Raw genomic sequence first — 15,919 nt, forward strand, 5'->3', positions numbered from 1 at the left:
TACCCTCGGGTAGGTGGTACAGGAGTATCAAAACGAAATCTGAACGTTTTAGGAAGAGCTTTTATCCATCTGCGATTCACATTTTAAACCAGTCCTAGGATCGTTTACCATTAAATTTTGTTTTAGTGTTAGGTTTGTCTCAGCATTGTATCTTTTTAGCATCATGTGTGTTTTGTATCGTTTGATGTGTTACATCAATTTTATCTTTTGCTTTTACATTTCACTTGCATTTCCTTTGATACGTTTTATTCAATTGTCGTTTTCTTTCCAATCTTTAGTTTTCGATTTTATCCACCTCTTTTTATGAGTGCACTTGGAAAGCCAATTCCCAATACATTTTTTTATGCAAATGGCAATGAAGTTATATTATTACATTATCACAGTGTATCAGATATGTCTATTCCAATTATTTGTAAGGTTTAGATCTGGTGATGACGTTAGATTGAGGTTGAAGGAGGAGAAAATCATTTTCCATCTCGGAACGCTGGAACCCCATGCAATTAATAGATTATTTACATCATTCCCTAATATGTAACTACGCTTATTCTGTCTTTCTGGGGGTCCTTTTTGTTGCAAGTGATTTTTGGATCTCTTTTACCAATTTTACTGTTTATTAGAACTTTCGGTGAGCATTTCCTTTCCGGTCATAACACAAAGATGTGATGTCAGGTGAAGACCTACTTAAATCATTCCTTGATATCTTTTGTTAAAGAATATTAATTCATCAAAAGTCTGGTTTGAATTTATTTCTCCAAACCTTTCTACTCATTATTTTCACGCTCCTACATACATACATACATACATACATACATACATACATACATACATACATACATACATACATAAAATGCATATGGAACTTATAAATCAGTCCATATAAATAGCTGTTAAATCCGACGTTTCGAATAAATATTCTTTTCCAAAGGAAAAATCGGCGAGATACAGAAATGTTAGGTTAAAACCTGAACATTACTGAATATAATGGAACAAAACCGCGCGTAATATATAAACGATTATACGTGGGAAAAGTTCTAATATTCGCACATACCAAATAGAACCCAATAGAATATGCCTGAAATTTAAAAAATACCTTTATTAGATTGGGAATGATGATAATAATCTATTAATTCCAAGGGGTTCCAGCGTTCCAAGACGGAAAATGGTTTCTTCTTCCTTTAACCTCAATGCTTTCTCATCACCAGAAACCTTACACATTCCTAAAATGGAGATATCTAATACACTGTGATCGTTGGTAATTTTCCTTTGAAAAAGAATATTTATTCGAAACATCGGATTTAACAGCTATTTATACGGACTGATTTATAGTTCCATATGCATTGCTTCATACATAGTTTGCACGTGTACGTATCTACGTCCGTCCGTCCGTCCGTCCGGCCGTGCATGCGTGCATGCTTGCATGCTCGCAAGCATTGAATTATTCGTGAGAACATTTTGAAAGGAAAGTATAATTGCAAGACATTCTTAATCCTAATATTAAATGTGTATAATGAGTGAAAATTATTCATATGAAACTGTGAAATGCAAACATGTGTAACTCCAATATAAATATCAATGGTTCATAATAACATACTGATGTTATCTTAAAAGGAAACATCCCTGTGCTAATCTAATTCCTATGTCACACTGTATGAAAAAAAACACGTCATTCCTGTACAAAGATGAGAGAATGAATTGAGTACCATTTCTAACTCAATGATCTACTAAAAGAAAGGAAATTGTTACAAACACACACACACACACACACACACACACACACACATGTTTTATTCAATCGTCGTTTTCAGTGTATCAGATATGTCTATTTCATGAATTTGTATGGTTTCTAGTGATGAAGTTAGATAGAGGTTGAAGGAGGAGGAATTCATTTTCCATCTCGGAATGCTGGAACGCCATGGAATTAATAGATTATTTACATCATTCCCTAATATGTAACTACGCTTATTCTGTCTTTCAGGTGTTTTTTTTTGTGCAAGTGATTTTTAGATCTCTTTCGCGAATTTTACTGTTTATTAGAACTTTCGGTAAATATTTCGTTCCTTGTCATAACACAAAGAAGTGAAGACCTACTTATATCTTTCCTTGATATCTTTTGTTAAAGAATATTAATTCAAAAAGTGTGGTTTGAATTTATTTATCGAGACCTTTCTACTCATTATTTTCGCGCTCATGCATCCATCCATCCATCCATCCATCCATCCATCCATCCATCCATACATAGTATTTACATGTACGCATTTATGTGCGTACATATTCCCGTGCGTGCGTGCGTGCGTGCGTGCGTGTGTGCATGCTTACGTGCTCGCATGTATTGAATTATTTGTGAGAACATTTTGAAAGAAAAGTAAAATTGGAAGACGGGTCGGCAGGTAAATTTCACAGCAGACATTCTCAATCCTAATATTAAATGTGTATAATGAGTGAAAATTATGCATAGGAAACTGTGAAATGAAAACACGTGTAACAGCAATATAAATATCAATGGTTCATAATAACATACTGATGTTATCTTAAATCTATACTAATCTAATTCCTATGTCACACTGTATGAAAAAAAACACGTCATCCCTGTACAAAGTTGAGAGAATAAATTCAAGTCCTATGTCATACTCCAAAACTCACCAAAAGAAAGGAAATTGTCACATACACGAGCGCACATACTGATGCTCGCACACACACACACACACACACACACACACACACACACACACACACACATACATACATACATACATACATACTTTTATACACATATACATACATGCATGCATGTATGCATTCATGCATGCATACATGCATAAATACATACATACATACATACATACATACATACATACATACATTCATACATACATACATACATACGAAAACACATTGAAAAGTGTCAGACCGACACAATTTACAAGCAAATGCTTATGAAAACTTTTGATAAATTCCACATAGGAAAACGAGAATCTAAATCAGTTTAGGAAGTTAAATAGTGAACAGATGTGTACTATTGGATAACAGGTGCTTGCAAACATGTAATCGTTCTTTATTCTCCAATGGCAACTATACTTTAAAAAATATTATTTTGAACAAATATATATCGTATCTTAATATTCTGATATGTAACTGTAAATGTCAGCCCCACCCCTCCCCCCCCCCCCAGAATTTCTTGGCCAATGGATATCTTGAGAGGAAACATCCCTATGCTAATCTAATTCCTATGACACACTGTATGAAAGAAATACCGGTCCAAAACAGATTTGGAAAGAAACACGCCTATCCAACACCACGTATCTAATGCAATCCATGACTGCATTGAGGTTGCAAATATGAACAGGAAACATTTTTGTAAAAGATATCACCTTTTCAAAAATGTTAGTGACTTTGTGATTTCGTATTTTTGTAATATTTTATTGCGAATCTTTTAATGGTTTGACTCATATATAAAACATTCATCAAACTTCATCGAATCATGCAGTCAGTTCCTTCTGTCTTACTTTATATAAAGTCTTAAAAATGTGTACATCGACAATTTAGACCATTTTGAACAAACTAATAATAAGGCATTACAAAAAATATGACGTCAACGACTCATCAAAGAGGTCAAAGTACAATGCATAACACGCATGTGACACGTGATTAGTCGAAGGTGTGGAATAATTCACTTTTAGGAAATTTAGCTTAAATTGAAAAGAGAATGACTATTTTTGTTGAACATGTTTGAGCTGATTTAGGAAGCATTATCACAACGACTAGTTTGATTTAAAAATAGACCAGCAAATATGGTAAATGTTTGATATAATTAACAAAGTAATGTACCATTGCATTGCTTGTCAAAGTCTTTAATAAAAAAATTCTAATCATTTTAATATGTTCATGTCAATAATGTAAACGAGAAAAAGATATATGTTTTCTAATTTGACTAAGATCAAACGAGATATTGTTATCATTCAGTGGAAATAAAATTATTGATAAACAAAAAAAATAGATGAACTGTTTTAGTGAGTAAAAAACTGGTTATTACAAAAGTGATTGACTATATGTTGTATATTTCCTTAATTAGAACTGAGAATGTGTTTGAGTTTACTTGAACAAAGTAACAGAAGAAGTTTGAACAGTTTATAACAGAGGTGGACAGTATATTATAACCTTATCAAAGCTGTCCTTCAGTTCGTCGCAGTATTCCCAGAATTAAGATGTCGAGAAAATAGCCGTTCTTTTTCATTTGACCTATGAGTTTTCTCGTTTAAACAACACAAATATATTTTGAAATAATGATCAAGGCCGCTACACGACATAGTATTATACTTCATACAATTTCCGAAATTACGATAAACTTTTAATTATTGTTCAAATTTGAAAACTCTTCAAACGTGTGAAAGAAATATATTAATACGAATCATTGCGTCATCAACATTATCATATTGTGTCGAAAATGTACCCGGTATCATAGAACACAGGGAAACTATGAAAACACAGAGGTGCCACCTGGCGCCGCTTTTTGTCGTGATATCGCACAGTAAATGTTGTTGAATATTTAACACCCCTCCCTTCAACATAATTCAAATTAATATTTGATATTAGTTCTTTAACTATACTTTATTTACATTGTAAAGTTGACGTATAAATAGTACATTACCTTCTCATTATTGAAGCAAAGTTATTGTGGACAAGTTGAAACCTAATACTAGTAGTCTCTAAACCGACTATTCCTAATTACAAAGTGGGGTGTCGGACGAATAAAGTAACTTCTCCCACGTGGACATTAGCACCACGCACATTTGCATATTTGTCATTATTTAACACCATGTGAAGCTTGTCCTAGAGTAGTTGCATCAACGAAGGGACTCTGTGAATATCTCTGCACGATTCAATATCTGATTTCTGTCATTTGATACACGTAAGTTGGTTTACTTTTTCCTAGCATTGTCTCTTCTTTGACACGATACTTTAGCAATTTTTGGTAGAAATTGTAAACAGATAGAGTTTTCATCAACATTATACTTTAACTATTTAAATTGACGTCCATGATTTCAGGTAAACAAGATGAAAGGAGTTGCAATTTGTTTGTTGCTGGTAGGTGTAGCGTTCATTTCTACGCTCAAAGCTGAGAAGAGAGGGGTAAGCATTACAGTTCATACCTATCTATGGATCCATCTGTACGTCTGTATGTCAATCTATCTATCTATCTATCTGTCTGTCTGTCTGTCTGTCTGTCTGTCTGTCTGTTTGTCTGTCTGTCTGTCTGTCTGTCTGTCTGTCTATCTCTCTATCTATCTCTCTATCTATTTTACAAGCTGGTATCACAACGTGCGTGACAATAAGCTAAACATACAAATAAGCTAATTGTGTCCAGATTTTTAAGTACACAAAACTGTTAAGAAAGTCAACTTCTGATATTGATTTCATCATCTCGAGGGAACCGACAGTGATATAGACTTCCTGTCTGTACTTCATTGAGTAATCATACTTACCGTCGAAATTAGTATCGAGGTATGAAACAGCTACCTCTTGGAGAGACATATTAATTTTAAAGTAACAAAAAACCGAGCAAAATGCGAAAAATTATTGTTTATAATTAAACATTTAAATCGAAATAAGAAAACTTCTTGTTCCGAGGGACTTCGTCTTCTTTGTAATCTTAATTTCATATTAAGTTATTGAATGCTTGACTCATGGAATAAATCAAAAAGTGTTAAACTAAAAACAAATCTAACTATTTAATAATGCCATACTCAACTAAACATCAAATATGTTTGAAATTTTATTCATAATTAGTAGCATTTCTCCCATTCTGTGAAAAGGATACAGTTGCGGTTAACTCTATCGAGAATGATTGTAAACTAAATGAAATGCCACAGCGTTCTAAAATAGAGATATGGTATTTTGATAAGCTAAGGCAAGTTATTTACTAAATGAAAATAAAAAAAACGAAAAATAAAAAGTAAAAAATAATAAAACCGTGCATGGGAATCAATACTTTAAGCATTACACGCCTAGACACTAGGGTTGTATATTTGTTTCTAAGTCTAGGGTTTAATCTCTGCAAATACCAGATAACCTGGATGTTCTAAAACATACGCCAACACATTACACTTTAAATTCATGGTAAATATTCGACAGGTAGACGCCAAGTTTCTCTTTATTTTTATTCATAAGTGATAACAAATGCTATAGCACAGTCTTAGCGGCAAAAATAAATCATTTCACTGCTTATTACATTACCCCAAAACCCCAAAAGTTTTCAGAAAATCATACTGAGAATGTGCCATACTAATCTGAAAATACGTTCATGATATAATGTATTACATGCAGTTATCTCCATCTTATCAAAGCAAGATTCAGACCATTCTTTTGATGACAAATCCTTGCCTCCTTTAACTCATACATCTAACCAGCCATCTATCCATCCATCTACCCATTCATCTACCTATCCATCCATCCACCAACCCACCCACCCATCCATCCATCCATCCATCCATTCATCCATCCATCCATCCATCCACCAACCCACCCACCCATCCATCCATCCATCCATCCATCCATCCATTTCCCTTAACTCTCCTATTTCGCCTCTTTGATGTATGTTCAGTTTACCTTAAAGAGGTTCGCTTAAAATGTGATGTTCAATGATTTGCTGTAAACAAATTGAAAACATGTTTTCTCTTTGCGCCGACATTACAATATTTTTTCTTCTTGTGATGAAATTGTTGATTTTATTGTTGTAAAACAATCAGTACCATTATATTTAAAGTTACAAAGTTTATTAATCTTTCTGCTTACCAACCCTGAAACGATTATTGATCTATAATAATAATAATAATAATAATAATAATCTTTAATTATACTGGATAGTTCTTTTAGTATATAAACACTTGTCTCCCAAGAAGTCCAGTGAGGGCCATCTCTCATGGGTTCATAGTCTATCTACTAGACCTCGGATGTTCTTCCGATAGAATACGACACACGTTTGAACACCGCTATCGAGGATGGAACATCCAAGGTCTAGCAAATGTCATCAGGATATAAATAACTGCCAATCAGAGAACTGTATTAGCGACAAACACAAACAGAGGACAATAGCTAATTTTTCATGCATATTCATCTCAAGGAGGGGCTTGTAAAAATAACCACCAATGCGTTAACTAAAATGTGTGAATGACAACGTCTACACACTCATCAAACACAATTACCATAAACTGATAAGACATAGTAATGACATAAATGTGTTTGTCAACACCTGCATGCAGAGATTGAATATATTAAAGTATATATATGCATACATGGCCCAACCCTCTAATCTCAATGGAATGTCATGTCTGAAAATGACATTTGCTAGACTGTTCGGTCAAGCCCTCACTGCGAACTTCGTTCGCTTATAGTATCGAAAGAAAGCCCGAACGTCTAGCAGCAGCAAGACTAATGGGTACAGTGTTAATGCAGGAGGAAACCAGAGTACCCGAGGAAACCTGCATTGTTCGGTAGAGTCAAACTGAATGACACTCTTCTTACTTGGTAAATTCATGGTAAATTTAATCGAACCCTGAATGGGGTTCGAACCCAGACTGCAGTAGTAAGAGGCAAGTGGTTTAACCACTCGGCCACAGATAATCCAATCTATTTGACTCTGATTTTCTTTTAGGCCTATCACAAATGTATCAATGTTACCTTAAACTATTTGATGGTACGCTTGTAAATATTATTGCACAAACTAGATGAAGACAAAAATCAAAATCAATCAGTTATATTACTCTCTGATGAGCCTAAAAAGAAGGTATAATAATGCAATATTTGTCATAATTGTCAGCCCCACTCGTTTCCACAAAGCGTCCCCAGCGACCATTAAATCAGTATTCTCAATTAAGTTGACTAAAATTTCATTTTTTTCTCTCAACATTCTTGACTTTTAGTCACCTATTGACAACACTCGTCATAGCCTGAATCCTAAAGCATTCTCTCTATGACGTCACACATTGCGCGATCTAGATGGTACCGGAAATAACCGAACACTCTCAAAGTAAATCCGACAAAACCCGACTGAAAAACTATCGTTTTTAAGGTGTTTGCAGACGGTTTTTGAGTTTTAAAACCAGAATACGTTTCACCAGCATGTCGTCTAGCAAAATAACAATATAATAGTGAATGTGAGTATTTGGAATTACCTTTAAGTTAGGTATGCTATTATGTAAATAGTATTCATCTTTTTCAAGTGAGAATCCAACCAATAGTTTTATATTTCAAAACCGACCTCTCGACATTACAGCGTAGTTCTATTTGTACATCTCATCTCTGTAACTCATACACATTTTCTCACACCTTACCATTCATTGTTTCCTGCTTTTCATATTTGTTTGTCAGTTTGTTATTTCAACTTCAGACGTGTCATTGTAATTTCACATTGATCTTTCCCTTTCTGTGCTTAAAGCACTAAACAGTTGTTATCAAGGGCATGGAAAGGTAATGACGTAACTAGCCTGACTCCTTGGAGCATACAATTCCAATGTGGTCCCTATTTATACAATTGGGTTGACTGGAGCACCATCATGTATTATTAAAATTCTGTCAAAGGATATTAGTCATTGAGAAACAAATGATAGCGGTGAGGCGTGATCCACCAATGTTCATGATCTGATCCACCTCAGTTTTTGACAACCATCGAATGATATAAATGATAACATCGTTATGTTATTAAGATGAAGATATTGTTTCACTTTGTTGTCCCACCCCCCTTAACTTGATGGCCGAGTATGTAAACACCATATAATAACTTGATGTTGGAATAAGTAAACACCCCCTAAATTAATGGCAGAAAATATAATCACCCCTAACTTGATGGCAAATATTGAAATACTTCCTAACCTGGTGGCAGAACTAAATTGTATGAAAAACATGTATATAATTAGATTTGTGGTTCCAAGAATGAAGTTCATTGCAGACAAATCGAAACATCTCCATTGTTTCAAATTCACCATACCAAATAAAGTGACTGTATTTCCCTCTTCTCCCCTTACTTCACTATTCTGCATGTCCTACTAGGTATCTGACGGTATTGAGAAGGTCAAGCGGGGAAAAAGTAAGTACAGTAACTATGCATTAAAAAGATGCTTGCATCGAACGGCCAGCCTAGATGTTTCTGAAAAAAAGTTGTTTACAAAAAAGGTTTCACACCTGACCGCTGCTTGAGAGGTTTTCAATAACTGTGCCGGATTCATTGTTAACCAGATGTAAATTGAATGTCTTCCGTAAGGGCAAAGTTTTGAGATTGTTGTTCCTACAGACAATTGTTGGAATACAACAGAACATATGTAATAAGTTATTTTTTCTCATTGATTGCTATTTGCTCATTGCTGTTAGTGATCTCCTGGCCAACAACAACATGTACTGTGACATTTGTTGAGAATGTAAAAAAATAAGTGCATTGTCGTACCACTTTAGACAACATTTCCTGACAAGAAACTATTTTTTCCTTTTTAGTGGCCTACAAAAATATGCCAAAAATTTATTAAAACTAAAAGCTACATCAATAATATTTTTAGGACAAGTGCGCTTTTGTATCGCAAATGCATGTGTCAAATTATATTGAATTTGAAGTGTGCATTCTTGAGATATAGCCTAATTATGTAAATTTCTCGTAAATATTCTTGGGATGTTTACCGAAAGCTAATCAGTTCTTGTCACTACCCTACAGAACACATGCAATAAATTTCGTTTGATTTGAGCCAGTCGTGTTTTAGAAAATGGTGATAAAGTCGCACCACTTAAGACGACATTTCCTGACGAGAAATTATTTTTTTATTTTTTGTGGCCAATCTTGAGATATAGCCTAATTACTGAAAATCATTAATTACGTAAATTGCTCATTAATATTCACGGGATTTTACCAAAACCTAATCAAAACTTGCCATTACCCTACGGAACGCGTCTTGAAATTTTCGTTTGAATTGAGCAAGCCGTTATGGAGAAAACGATGACACAGATCCATTAATGTCCATGACGATCGTGTGTACAATGTACCGAAAACATGCCAAAATCTTATTAAAACTAAAAGCTACATTGCGCTTTGGTATCGCAAATGTGTGTACCAAGTTATAATGAATTTGAAGCATGCATTCTTGAGATATAGCCTAATTACCGAAAATCAATAATTATATCTCTTTCTTACGGAAGAAAAAAGAAACGTCAATATGAACCACGAAAGAGAGCCTGGAATGTCAATATATTAGTGACCTTTAAAACATACATTGTATGTACTCAAGGCTTACACACCCAAACAAAGAAATGAGATTAGTTACTTTGTATGTATGTATGTATGTATGTATGTATGTATGTATGTATGTATGTATGTATGTATGTATGTATGTATGTATGTATGTATGTATGTATGTATGTATGTATGTATGTATGTTGTGGACTTATTGAATTTGAAGGATTAATTCTAAAACTTCAGCTATTTTCAATTTTCTTTCTGTACGAATGACATTTTCTCTTAGTTTAATAGTTTTTTTCTTTTGAATGCTGGCTAGTTTTAGACAAGTTTTCTGCCGACATGGAAAACGTTAATTATTATAAGCAGGCTTTTATTAAGCCAAGAAGTACAGACGTTCCTCTCACACGTCCGCCATTGCGTTAGACGAGCAAGGGACAATGGGATTGCTTTAGAATATTTTCTTTTGTTTCTGTTTTGAAGAACAATTAATTGGGAATTTGCATGTGATATAATTTTCCCTTTCTCAGATAGAGACGTGATTGGATGAATACAAATTCCTACATCTGGTATTAGGAATGTCAAAAACTAAATACACGTATAGTAAACTAATTACTAAATTAGTAGACCAATCAAACATAAGCGATAACAATGTATAACTAGTATCGGATATAGCTTACAAAACTAATGAACACATTTACTGAGTATTCGAGGGCTGACATTATTTTGGCATTTTTTGTATCTTCATATTACATGATATTGGTGTTATTACTTCTCCTTTAACCCCAGATTTCATACTTCCATTTGAACATTTAACAAATAAGTTGCATGTGTAAATACAGTGTTTATCATATCATAGTTAATATTAAATTGATGAAATTGTTTTTTTTTATATATTAAGTTGGTATGATATGATATATATATATAAATGTATTTTCTAATTGTCTAATTTATATTATTCGTTGACAGGGGATGGATTTGGTGAGTATATAGCCTAATTATGTAAATTTCTCGTAAATATTCTTGGGATGTTTACCGAAAGCTATTCAGTTCTTGTCACTACCCTACAGAACACATGCAATAAATTTCGTTTGATTTGAGCCAGTCGTGTTTTAGAAAATGGTGATAAAGTCGCACCACTTAAGACGACATTTCCTGACGAGAAACTATTTTTTTATTTTTGTGGCCAATCTTGAGATATAGCCTTATTACTGAAAATCATTAATTACGTAAATTGCTCATTAATATTCACGGGATTTTACCAAAACCTAATCAAAACTTGTCATTACCCTACGGAACGCGTCTTGAAATTTTCGTTTGAATTTCGTTTGAGTTTTAGACAAGTTTTCTGCCGACATGGAAAACGTTAATTATTATAAGCAGGCTTTTATTAAGCCAAGAAGTACAGACGTTCCTCTCACACGTCCGCCATTGCGTTAGACGAGCAAGGGACAATGGGATTGCTTTAGAATATTTTCTTTTGTTTCTGTTTTGAAGAACAATTAATTGGGAATTTGCATGTGATATAATTTTCCCTTTCTCAGATAGAGACGTGATTGGATGAATACAAATTCCTACATCTGGTATTAGGAATGTCAAAAACTAAATACACGTATAGTAAACTAATTACTAAATTAGTAGACCAATCAAACATAAGCGATAACAATGTATAACTAGTATCGGATATAGCTTACAAAACTAATGAACACATTTACTGAGTATTCGAGGGCTGACATTATTTTGGTATTTTTTGTATCTTCATATTACATGATATTGGTGTTATTACTTCTCCTTTAACCCCAGATTTCATACTTCCATTTGAACATTTAACAAATAAGTTGCATGTGTAAATACAGTGTTTATCATATCATAGTTAATATTAAATTGATGTAATTGTTTTTTTTTATATATTAAGTTGATATGATGTGATATATATATAAATGTATTTTCTAATTGTCTAATTTATATTATTCGTTGACAGATGGTGGATTTGGTGAGTATAAATAACTTGTTTTAAAAAAATTGGCTATACAGTAATTTAAGCAAAACTCGACGTTTTACAAAGATTTCAAGTATGAGAAAGACATAGGTAGAACAAGACCTTTCACCGGAAGACTGTATGTAGAATATACATTTGTTATGTAACCGATCACTTGGTAAGTTGAGATTGTTTTACGTGATAAATAACAACATTGTTACAACTGAACATATAACATGATACTTATAATTGAGAGGATTTCAAAATGTTGAATTAATGTAAACAAACCTATCTCCTTGACCACAATCTTATTGTGTTAAGCAGTAAAAGTACTGATATCTATCAAGTAAGACAAGACACTCAACTTGTCAAATTATCACCTTTAATCATAAAAGGTATTATGGTAATGGCTTGCATGTTTGTGATTTATGTAGAGTACGCATGTTGTTAATGAGTATCTTTTGGTATATCCAGTAATGCACTGCTGTATGTAATTGGGAAGAAGACACGGTATATATATATATATATATATATATATATATATATATATATATATACCGTTAGTCGTCCGATGATTGCGTAAGCATGAAACACTGTGTAACAGCTCCTGTGTATCTTACTTGATACTGTCCTATTTTTAATAGTTATATATATATATATATATATATATATATATATATATATATATATATATATATATATATGTGTGTCTGTGTGTGTCTGTGTGTGTCTGTGTGTGTCTGTGTTTGTGTCTGTGTCTGTGTCTGTGTCTGTGTATATTATAGAAGTATGCATGTACATGTATATATCGTATATATGTGTGTATATAGGGTTTAGATATTGCTTATGTGTGTGAATCGAACTGACTTACATATCTTTTGTATTAGGGGGGATTCCTACTGTTGTTGCCATTGAAACGGGTGATCCTCACATAACAACATTTGACGGACTTCACTACAACTACCAAGGTGTCTGTAGGTTTGTCCTATTCACCGACGGATGCGGAAGACGACGCCCATCATTCAGAGTTGAATCAATCACCGAGGGCGGTGTCAACAAAAAGGGAGAAGATGTTGCTCGTGTTGCAGCTGTCACTGTCCGTTTAGGAATGGATACATCGTATGAGACGGTTATCGATTTACACAGGGGGGAGGTTGCTAAGGTATGTTTTATTTGTCTAAAACAAGTGACCTATTGGTCAGAATAACTCCGCTGTTATTTTAAGTGAATTATGGAGAGAAGATCGAGGAGAAACTCCAACTTGTTTGTCAAAACTTATAACTGTTCGTGATGTACTAGATTGACTGAATGCTCAGCTAACCCAACTAGATTGCTAGTCTGAGATTGTGTATAGCTCTCTTCCTCATCTATAAATGAATAAATTACAAATTCGTATGTACATTGTACTACTATGACCCTACACCAAAAGTGTGACTTGCACCATACCTTTAAAGGCTCACTTTGAGAAGGATTTAACAGTAGGTGTAAATAAACATTAGATGCAAAGCTATAGAGAAAGTTGGCCAAGAACAAATGAATTATCATGTGTAATCCATAGATAAACTAACACTAATTCGAGAACGTGGGATTGAAGAGCTAGCCTTTAATTGATAAAATAACACCCGTACGGGAACCTGGGATTGAAACCCTGGCCTTTTTCACTATGACATATTACCCCATGTATTATGGAATTTAATATCAGCAGTGGATATAATCCAATAATCATTCATTGTTGTGAGGATGTTGCTAAAAAAATTTTAATGTCGGCTATTTCACAATAAATTCATTGATGTATTGTTATAGTCTGCGATAGTCGTTAATTTATTCGTAATAACCATAAGATATTGTGATGTCACAGATAAGGTTTAGCAAGTGATTAAGGCTAACTTTTATGAAAAATTAATACAGTAACTTAAGGTAATGAAACACATAACGACTTTTGAAGCTATTAAATATATTAGACCTAGGGCATCAAGTAGTCCTAAAATTTCACTTTCGCATATCACCTAAAATGGTTGTGTCCGAAACATTGGTATATGCAGATATAGTAAAGTGATTTAGGTATGTTAGAGAACATTACGTGCATGTGCTCAGATCATACCTACTATGTATAATAGAAACTGGAATCTATGTTCCCTATATATAGAGTTAACCTCTAATGAAATGTGGTGACCTGTAAGTTGTAGTGTCGATAACATGTAGTGTCAGAAATACAAAGCATATCATTATCATGAATATTATTATCTTAATCTGAAGAGTAGAACACTTTAAATTAATGCTTATAAACTATCAATGAAGGTTATCGTTACGGAACATTCAGTTTTTGTCCCACGTGAAAAGTAAGTGAAGCATTGATGATGAAAAAGCGGAGTATTTACATGACATGTTGTGTAAGTAGTGTGGTAGTTAGTACTTGTATTTTTATGTTTCAACCACACTCACTCTAGATGAAGAAATATTAAAGCATATAGGTTAGAAACGGGGACAAGAACACATACCCACAATGCAGACAAGGTCCTTGTAGAAATGAGTTTTCTTTGCATCATGATCACAATCCAAAACATATTGACCCCCTCTCATTCAAAGTTCTCATTCAGGGTGTATTTTCATACCAAAACCCTTCACTTTGTTGGTGCATGTCAGGCTTGGAGACATATTTTTTTATTAAAACACGGCATTTGTGAGCGTACTTTATGTTTCCATGGAAACAACTTTCCTATTTTAGACAACTTGTGTTTCAAAGGATATGTCTAACGTATATATGCCAAAAGTAAAGAATATTTTCCATCTAATTTTGCAAAACATATGAACAATATGTTGATTTTGTTACCACGGCAAATGGTGTTTATAAAATGATTCCCTTTTTGAACCCAGCGTAACAAACTATCCATATAGGGTAGGCAATATGTCAATAAACCTGATTAAATTTATAACTTTTATTTGTCAGATGCAGTTGTATTTTACCAAACCAATATTTTAAGTATACTGCAAGGTGTGTGTTATGTTCATAAGCATTGCTTTAATATACCGGTTACCAGAGAAATCTCAGTAAAATTCAATAATTCGGCAAAATCTCTAACATTCAACTGTATGATGGCTTTTAGGTGAATGGTAACCATGTGGAGACCTTTCCACACTACCTAAGCTCAGATGTTTGGATGGAAAAACCTGGGGGCAAAACTGTTGTTCTCAAAGTTGCTAATCAATTCGAGATCACGTGGGATGGCTTGAAAAGCATTGAATCTCAGCTCCATGACTCACAACATGGCAAGCTATGTGGACTTCTTGGCGACGCAGATGGTGACATCAGTAATGATCTTAGCATGCCTGATGGGAAGTTGACTGATGATTTAGTAGAGTTTGGAGACAGCTGGAAAGTGCCCGGAAGGTACAGTAATTAAATGTGATAGCTATAATGTAAAATTATTCCTTGGCATTTGCAATAGCATAGTAATTTCAGATGATGAGTTTGCCAAAACAGTGTGTGTTCACAAACGTATTTTTTATCTAGGTTCATACATCATTGGTAGTATTTGATAACATATCAGACACGCCTACACTTTACAGATCGAAATAAAATGCAAGTAATTGAAAAACCTGGCTACAAATGAAGTCTTGGAAAATTGTATATGTAGTCCACTGCAATTTTCTATGTTTTGTTTCACCTGTAACAAATCAGCTTATCTGAAGTGTTGCTGTTGCCCACCAATGATGCATAGTGTGAACAGGAT

Source organism: Glandiceps talaboti, chromosome 17 (genome assembly GCF_964340395.1).
Source record: "Glandiceps talaboti chromosome 17, keGlaTala1.1, whole genome shotgun sequence".
In the NCBI taxonomy this organism is placed as follows: Eukaryota; Metazoa; Hemichordata; class Enteropneusta; family Spengelidae; genus Glandiceps; species Glandiceps talaboti.